Here is a 10000-nt window from a genome sequence, read left to right on the forward strand (position 1 = left end):
TTACACCAAAGTATATAACTTAGCAGACTACCATAATGCACATTAAAGATGTTTTTCTAGCTAACAACCACCAAGGTTGTCATTTCCCATTTGAGCCAAATACTTTGATACCAGGTTCAAGCTTGTAATCGCACCCCATTGTGAGACTCCAGTGCAGTCTTCACACTCTGCTGCAGGCAGCTACTGGATCTGAGTTTGTTCCCTGCTGGTGAGATTCATGCAGCATCTCAGATGATAAAGGCTTCAGTTCCCTGCAGCTGCTGTACTTTTGTTGGACTGTTTTTGTTCACTGTGACTACATACTGCACTGACCACATACAGAAAGAATCCATACCTTTGAAGAGAATACTGCTACCTGCGTATCTACCAACATTGTGGAGCACATACCGCTGATTCATGGATAGTCACCCTGGGATTCAAAACAGATCTGAGTCCTGCCTGGATCTATGCTATAGAGGGAGGAATCTTTCACTAGACCCCAGATAATCAGAGACAAATAGTGACTTTGACACTGGAGGAGGTAGATGGGGGTGATGGGAATAAGCGGTAAATGTCAGCTCACCCAACCTTGAGTAATGGAGGCAGTCCAGCCTGCTGAATTGCTGACACCTACTGGGAAGACTGGTGCACAGCATGCATCACTATGAACAAGGGATAGGCTCAGCTCTGCCAAGATGTAGCCACATGGCAGCCTGCATGGGAAGTGGGCAGGAATCCACATACCCACAGGGGAAGGCATAGCAGACCCTCATGTCAGACACTCAGGGAGGGTTAAATCAGAAAATGGAAAAGACCTCATCATAACGGCCTAGATGATGTAAGAGCCATTAATGGCTCTTGCCCAATGTCAGAGAATGTATGGACAGTAGTGACAGATAGACAGTTGCCAATCATAGGGCATATGGAAGAAATATAAAACAAAACAGCATTAAGTCCTGCTACACCCAGCTGCAGAGAATATGCATACACACAATCCTACAAACAGTCCAACAGGAGCAAAATGGTTCTATGATCTGTAGCTGTCTTCTAAGCTTGGGAAGCATCAGTCACCCCAATGGAGAAAGACAAAGCAGCAAAAGACACCATCAATTATTAATAAGGACTCTTTTTGCATGCCTACTTTTTTGCGCCTGACACATCATATATCAATTTAATAGATTACTGTCCTCCTGTTCTGTAATGCATTATGTATACTCATCTCTCTTCTTCTCTTTTTCACATTTCTCTTTTAAGTATATAAAAGTGCTGGTTTCATATTTTTGTCATTTTATGACTTATTCATGTTATTTGAATCTGCTTATATAGTACCCAGCCTTTGCCAGGTGTCAGATTATAGCACTTTGATACTACATGTGCTTTCAATGAGTTTAGTGTTAAAATATGCATGTCATCCTATATTGTGCAAGTCTAGTGCAGCTGTAGATATGGATATAGTACACACAAACACACACACACACACACACACACACACACACACACACACACACAAGCATGCACATGTACTCATACAAACATATATTTTCAAATGTGTGCAACATCAACAAACATCAAAAGTCCTTGAAGCTGTTTTCTACCCATTTTCAGTTCTCACAGTTTAACATTTTGTCACCTCTGCATCCTGTCCTTGTACTTCATTTGTCTCTCATTTCTATTTGGCATATCTATGCCAACATTCACTTACACTTTCCTTTCTAAAATATCTGTAGTTTTAATAGAATGACATTAATCCCTTTTGGCCTTCATTTTCCATAAGCATGCCCTTCATTATTTATTACTGTGCATTTACAAAATGCACAATGTGGCTCACCTATGCAACAAGAAGCTGAGATATTTTATTTAATGCTTAACAGGTATAAAAGGGTGGAATGGTCACATACCTTCCTAAAGCTGCGACCACTCAATGTATGTGCCAGTGCGTTATAATCCTTAATCGTTACCTACTCTTTTAGATACGTAAGGCATGGTTTTATGTTTCATATTACACAGTGGTGGAATGGTCACATACCTTCCTAAAGCTGCGACCACTCAATGTATGTGCCAGTGCGTTATAATCCTTAATCGTTACCTATTCTTTTAGATATGTAAGGCGTGGTTTTATGTTTCATATTACACAGTGGTGGAATGGTCACATACCTTCCTAAAGCTGCGACCACTCAATGTATGTGCCAGTGCGTTATAATCCTTAATCGTTACCTACTCTTTTAGATATGTAAGGCATGGTTTTATGTTTCATATTACACAGTGGTTAGTTTTACCTACCATTGAAATGCATTGCTTTCTTTCAGCTGGTATAACCCAATGAACCCCGCCAAGACTGTCAGCTGTAGCTGCACTGAAAGACAGATGGGTGCCAAACTTGACAAACTAAAAAACAAGAGCGTTATTTTAAAGTGTTGGTAAGTGGTAATACAAGGCTGGCTCTGTGGTGTACAGTGATAAAGCCCTGACTATGACCCCAATGACCTATGTTCCAAAAGTGGCTTAAGCACTATTAAAACTGGTTAGGGGAGAATGGCAGTGAGTGGCCAACACCAGTGCATCCTGGGATAAAGGAGAGATGGTTTATCTAGCTGATCACCACTATGCAAGCTGAGGCTAGCACAGAACTAAAAATGGCCAAAAGAAGGGCACATGAGCTTAGCCATCCCAAGCCATTGATGGCAGGAAGCCCTGCAGTGATACAGATGTTCACATCATCTTAGTGATACAGATGTTCATATTATCTTCACCAGAAATGCCCTAATTGCCAGGATGAGAGCAAAGGCACTTGCCACCTCCATGGCTACTGGAATGTTGGCCCTCCAACTGGCACTTGCCTCTGTGTTGGGGTTACCAGTGGAGGGGAGCAAATCGTCCCCAGACTGATGGGGATGCCTCAGTGGTCAGCAGGCTTGGAGACAAAATGCATCTAGAAAAAAAAGCTATGAAACAAACCAAAAACATAACATAAAATTAAGGCATACTCAAATGCATATTGTGGCATAGTTTACATTTCAAAAAGACCTCTCTTCTGTTTATACTACTCCCCCCTCTGATATGTAAAAATCCTTCCATATGGTACTACTACTATGCAACTGACATCAGCTTTGCTTATAGTGGCACAAAATGCATTTAATTAATGTATTTATTAATACATTTGCATGGCCATGGGCATCTGTATGTACAATACACCCGAAAGGCATCATCACTGACTCCTGTCAGTACCGATGTAGAATCATGAACAAATTCACACAGTGTGCAATGACATCATTTCTAAATGGTAAAACATTTCTCACTTGAAACAGGGCCACTGCATAATGATAATACACTACAGTACAGTTGTAACACGTGCATTTACCTATAGCTGGGGATTGGAAGGGGTTCTAGTTTGGTCACTCAGGTTGTACTTTTATAACAAAGCAATGACTCCCCCTTGCAATATGGGTAAACTCTGAATTATTGGTGCTCAGCCATTGTGTGTTACGATATTAGAGGAATGAGCAGGAGGATGTTAGAAATCAATGATTTTGCAGATACTTAAATCACAAAGATCAGGATTTATTTTCAGAAACTTACATCAACAAAAGCAGGCCTCCATCACCTGCTCTGAATGTTCAGACATTAACACATTCAGCTAGTTATAGAAAAGCAGTGATTTCTATACCTTAAGTTAAGAAACTAGTTTTCTATGGCTATTAAAAATATTCTAAGGATATAATGGTAACTACTTAAACATTGTTGTAAATATGCATATTAGTTAGGTGTTCAACTTACCGTCCAAAGCTTATCATAGATTTAATAGTCATTAGCTAATTTCTATAGAGCCCTGTAATTTTACAAGGCCCCCTGGTTTCCAGACAGCCTGAGCTAGCACAATCTTTTTTCCAGTATACTGTACTTTCAGGATTATGCTGTACACAGTTAAAAGAAAAAAAGTGAAACACAAACTATCATAAGCATGAAGAACAGGCACACTAGCTGTTAACTAGTAAGATTCACACAGAAAATGTACAAATTAATCACATCTTTGAGGAGGACCCACATATCCTATGACAGAAATTTAAAAGTTGTCATGGCTGTCCCATATCATGTGACTTCAGTTATCCACCCCTTTCACAGCTAAGAAATCAGGTTACAACCTCAAGGCAAGTTATACTGCTGTTGGGTTGCCTGTTCAGTCTCCTGGGCTCAGACAGATTGGTTCAATCAACTCTGTGACAATAAATCAGCCAGATACCCAGTACACAGTCTAAATCATGGTCCTTCTGGGGCCTTTCAAATGCTTCATATACTTCTGGGCTTCCCATTTCCCATATTTTCTGCTAATGCAGCTCCAAACTGCATGACAGTCCTTAAGTTTCTTATCCCTCATGGCATCCAGTTCTAGTCACTTACAACAATATTTATGAACAATTTTGATAGGTCTGGGTTACTACTTGTTAATACTTTAGTTTTAATTCACATGTTCTGGTTACTCCCACATTTTCTTCACTGACAAACCCAGCTGCTGTTTTAAGTACTCCAGTTTGAAAGCTTTAAAATCAGAAGCTAATCCCCCCAATCTTCTTCTGTATTTCACTGAAAGTACATTTCTGCTTATATCAGATATAATTCTGATGTTTGTATAGATGGTAAAACTGAAATATGGAAAAAAAGAAAATGCATTAGCATAACACCCCACATTCAAATTACTTTATCAAGTAGAAACAAGTAAAACTTAAGGAAAAACTAAGGCTTGCTAATGCTCTGAACTACGATGAGTATCTTCATAGGGTAATAAGGCTACTGCCTAAGGAAGTAAAGGCAGCCGGTGTCACGGCTGTTTATAGAATTTTTAAGGATTAGGACAGTACCTGAAGGATGGATTCCAGTGTCACAGCTGTTTATGGAATTTTTAAGGATTAGGACAGGACCTGAATGATAGATTCCAATGTCACGGCTGTTTATAGAATTTCTAAGGATTAGGACAGTACCTGAAGGATGGATTCCAGTGTCACAGCTGTTTATAGAATTTCTAAGGATTAGGACAGCACCTAACTTTACCCCCACCCCCTAAAGGGCCCATATCTATACAGGAAGAATGCAGAGTCCCTGTAATCACAACTACGCAGGTAAAAGCTGCACTCTCTAAAGACAAAAACATAGCATCCATGGGACTGGACAACATCCCAGGCTGCGGTTTACACGAACTTCAGAACGAACTGGCTCCCCACTTAAGCACCATGTTCAATAATAGCCTCGCATCAGGCTTTGTGCCACTGAATGGCGCACCGCAACAGTTATCCCACTCCGCAAAGGGGGAGCCACCACTGATCCCGGGAACTATCGACCTATTAGCCTGACGAGCCTGGTATGCAAGGCCATGGAACGTATCATCATGGAATTCATAAACAAAGACATTGGTAACCTCCAAACTCTGGATCCCACCCAGTTTGGGTTTGTGAAAGGCAGATCATGTCTCCTGAACCTGATCGACTTCTTTGAGGCAGTCACCAAAGCCGTAGACGAGGTTAAAGTGGTTCACACAGCCTATCTTGACCTCGCCAAGGCTTTCAACACCATCTCCCATTCTGGCATTATAGCTAAACTCACTAAACTAGGTATAAATCCCTACGTCACAAGATGGGTTGCCAACTGGCTCACTGACAGAACCGACACTGTAAAAGTTGCAGACTCCAAATCTGACCTCAAAGCAGTGACAAGTGGAGTACCACAGGGTTCTGTCCTGGGACCTCTCCTGTTTGGTATCTACTTCTCTAAAGTACAGGCTAACACAGAAGGCCTCTGGCTAACAAAGTTCACAGATGACTGCAAACTAGGAGCCATAGTCAAGTCCCCAAATGATGTGGACATCCTACAGAAGGGCCTCACTGAGACAGATGCCTGGTGTCAGAGCCATGGCCTCAAGCTCAATGCCAAAAATTGCAGTGTCATCCCCTTTGGTAAAAACTCTGTACCCATGAACTACCACATAGGCAACAATCTACTTAACACCGAATGTGTGATAAGAGACCTTGGGACCCAGGTGGACAGTAGTCTCTCCTTTGATAGTCACATCCCCACAGTAGTCAAGAAGTCCTTCTACATGGCACACATCATTATAAAAGGATTCTCATCTAGGAAAAAAGAGGTCATTGTTCCCCTCTACTTGACACTCATTTGAGCCATTATAGAGTACAACACCCCTTTTGTAATGTACCTCACAAGACATCTGCAGCAGCTGGAAAGGCCGCAGAAGTACCTCACAAAGAGGAATACTGGCCTCAAACAAATGCCCTACACTGACCGCCTCAAAAAGCTCCAGCTTTACTCCATAGCATATTGCCTACTCCGAGGTGATCTCTGCCTAACATATAAAGCTATGTCAAACCCAGAGCTGTTGGACATGCTACACCTAAAGAAATCCCAATCCCTCCGAGCTACATGCTCTAGGGACCTAAACCTTGTCACCACAATAAACAGGACATGCTGGAGGGATAAATTCCTGTCTCAGAGACTTCCCATACTCTGGAACAGGCTACCCATCTATGTCAAGCAAAGTTCTTCATTAGCACTCTTCAAGAAAAATCTTGATGAGTGGATGGGAACTAGAAAATACACCCCGGAGATCACTTCTGTGTCTCTGCTCGACAGTGGCACAGGAAAATAACTTTCTTGGGTGGCTTAAGCCAGGAAACCTTTTTGTCTAGGCTTACGTAGGCCCTTGAGCCGATAACGTAGTACCTACCTATGAACCTATGAACCTATGAACAGCTGTTTATGGAATTTTTAAGGATTAGGACAGCACCTGAAGGATGGATTCCAGTGTCACAGCTGTTTATGGAATTTTTAAGGATTAGGACCGTACCTGAAGGATGGATTTTAGTAACTGTACAGACAGTTTGAAGGGACAGGTTGAAGGGTAGCAAGCAGCAAGTTTGAGTTCTCTGTTAGGTACAGTAATGGAAAACTATGGAGAAAGTAACCCCAAGAAACATTTACTGATGAAAATGAAATAGCACAGATTCATGCAGACAAAGTCTTGCCAATGTCGTTTGCTCCAGCTGGGCATTAAGGCATGTAGAGAGTAAAATAGCAATTATGTGTTATTTAGAGTTTAGGCAAATATCTGATATATTTTCCCAAAGGGCATTGTTGAAGAAGGTACTGGAATGGGCATAAATTCAGATATGCCTGGTCAACAACATGCTCAGATACTAGGAAACGCAGGGTAAAAGACTGGGGTCCTATTTAGTTTCGTAGGAGGGTAAAAAGTAATATGTCCCAGGGATATATGTTAAATCATCTCATATATTTTTGCATGCTTTAAACATTATAGCAGGAATTAAGAATACATTTAATCCTTTTGCTAATGACATGATCACCAGGGCTAATGCAAGTGATAACAGAATGACAATGTAGAAATATTCCTGGTTTTAATTTTTAAAGTGATGTTTCTAAAATGGCAGTTATGTTCTAAAGTATCAGAATATAAGGGTTTATATTTTGGTAAGAATAACATAAGAAGACAATAAAAAGTGTTTGTGTGAGGGGAACATTAATGCTGTTGAACACAGAGGAGGAACAAGATCTCCAATTAATAATTATTTCATAAATGGCTCAGTGGCACAAGGCAATGAAGCCCTAACAGTGATCCAGATGATGCCATTTTAAGTACTGGACCCAGCACTGCAGCAATGTATGAGATGGAGGGAGAGGTGTGACAAAGAAATACCTGCTCGCTTCTTCCAGGAGAGAGGGGGAGGGGGCATGCTGGGTGATGCGCATCCACAGCAATAGCTACAGCAGTGGTAGCAGGGCTGTGAGGAAAGGTGACTACTGCGGTGAATGGTGGGAGGGCAAATGAGGTACACGTTGAGACATCGTTGGGAGAATGTCACTCACAGTTTCATGCACACCAAGTTTGACATAAATCAGCATGCCTGAAGGACATAAATCTTAAAAAAAAGTCTATGGAAGCATGAGTAATCACACAGTCAGGAGGCTCTAATCTCTTCTCTAGCTCCCATAACTGGATTACAAAAATCTAACCTTTCTGTCAGTAAGTGGGAGGGGGGAGGTTTGAACTTCATGGTCTGGGGAAGATAAACTGGACAAGTAAGCTTAAAAAGTGCAGAGCAGCAATAACCTGCAGCTGATTGTCCAGTTGCCATGAGACCCCAAAAAATTATTCAAAAATCAATCATTCAAGATATTGGGAAATTGGTGATACCTAAACACATATAATGTTTGAATATGTGCCAAAGGGACTAGATTCCTAGCATTCCTAAGCATGATAACTTTATAAAACAATAAGCATGGTCATATTGAAAGCAATGTCATCACTTTTTGAAACCTTGCAGGAAATGCTGGACAAAAACCAGAGATGCACAGCAAAGATAATAGAAGGAGGTAGATTTAAAATGTAAGTAAATCACATATATATTCATCAAGTAAGAAAGAAGTAAAGTCATTATGGTGTGGATGTATAAATTCATCAAGGAGCAAATAAACGAGTTGGTTTTAAACGGAGGGGGGAGGTGATAGAAAAGACCATAATTTGCAAATGAGAAGATTTAAGGATAATGTTAAGAAATTCTCCTTCACAGAGAAGGCAGTTCAGGTATGCAGTAGTTTACCTTATGATGTTGTCAGTAATAATAAAATATCTGAATAAACAAACACATGAACATAGATGGAAGGAAAAATTAGAGAGGGACAACTTTGCAGGGGCACACTGCAACCCTGAGAAGAATACCATATTCCAGCAAAAAGCTAAGATCTAAACTGTGATTTTCTGTTTATTCAAAATCATAATAATACACTTGAATGTGAGACCTTGTATGGAATAAAATTTATGTGAAATTAAAACATTGGGCATGCATTGCACTTTGACCCTGAATATTACTGAACAACGCTATAACTGCATTTCTGCTGTCAGTTAAACACATACCCCATTGTGTGGTTTTCCATAGTACACAGAAATGTTCAATTATTCCCCTTCCTGGATCCCACATGCCAGCTAGTTATTTTGTGTTAGAGTTGCTTTAATTGTTAATTAAGAGGGGGAATAAGGACCACCATCTATTGCTGAAGATAAGATCCCATGTTGTGAGTGGTTACATTAAAACACTGTATCGGTGAGAATACTAAACCTTCAGCTATTATTACAATACCCTGTGCTTTCTGTTACAATGACACAATGTCTGCTAGCACCAAGAAAGTGCAAACTTGCACATGAATGAATGTACATTTGCGTGCGTTAAACAATACATTACTGTCAGACTTTCCTGTTACCACCCCCCTGTCATAAGAACTGCATAGCATACTTAGAATAACCATGAAACAATAGGATGGCAGGGCAAATGTCATTCCTGAGGATATTAATTCTGAATTCCTGACTCAACTTCAACACTCCGGCTTTAATCCACAATGCAGACTGCAAGCATCCTGTGGGATAGTGTTACTAAAGGCATGCAGGTTGGTTGTATCCTTTTATATAAAAAAATATACTCTTTGGATATTCAAAACAGCACCTGCTGGATGTGGCAACCTTCCAACACAGCATCAGAATCTTCTAGGTTATAAAGTACCTAACTACAAATCATTAGCACCTAAAGATTCTTATCTTATATATTAATTAATGGCATCTGCAAAAAATGTTTGTGACAATTTGAATACAAAAACACAAAAAAATTGGCTGCTTTAATGTTTTTGTAGTAAGTTCAACACATAATATTTATAGTTAGCATTTCTTACTGATGTTTTTCCTTTATGATATTACTATAACTGTACTACCTGTAGCTGCTTATGCTTGCTCACTCTAAACTGGTCCGCTGTCTACAGGGTTGCTCATGTAAGTTTGCTCGCTGTTTCATGAGACACTCATATGCATAATAACACAAACATAGGTATGCTTTTATGATTATATAATAATTGTTATTAGATGTCATAAGCAGGAAATCAATTTTCCTAGTGTGTCAGTTGGGGTGGATATGTTCATTAAGCACTTTTGACTGCTCAGATAGGGCGTTTTTACACA

Source organism: Protopterus annectens, chromosome 4.part0, assembly GCF_019279795.1.
Source record: "Protopterus annectens isolate FY-2018-M chromosome 4.part0, PAN1.0, whole genome shotgun sequence".
NCBI classification, from domain to species: domain Eukaryota; kingdom Metazoa; phylum Chordata; order Ceratodontiformes; family Protopteridae; genus Protopterus; species Protopterus annectens.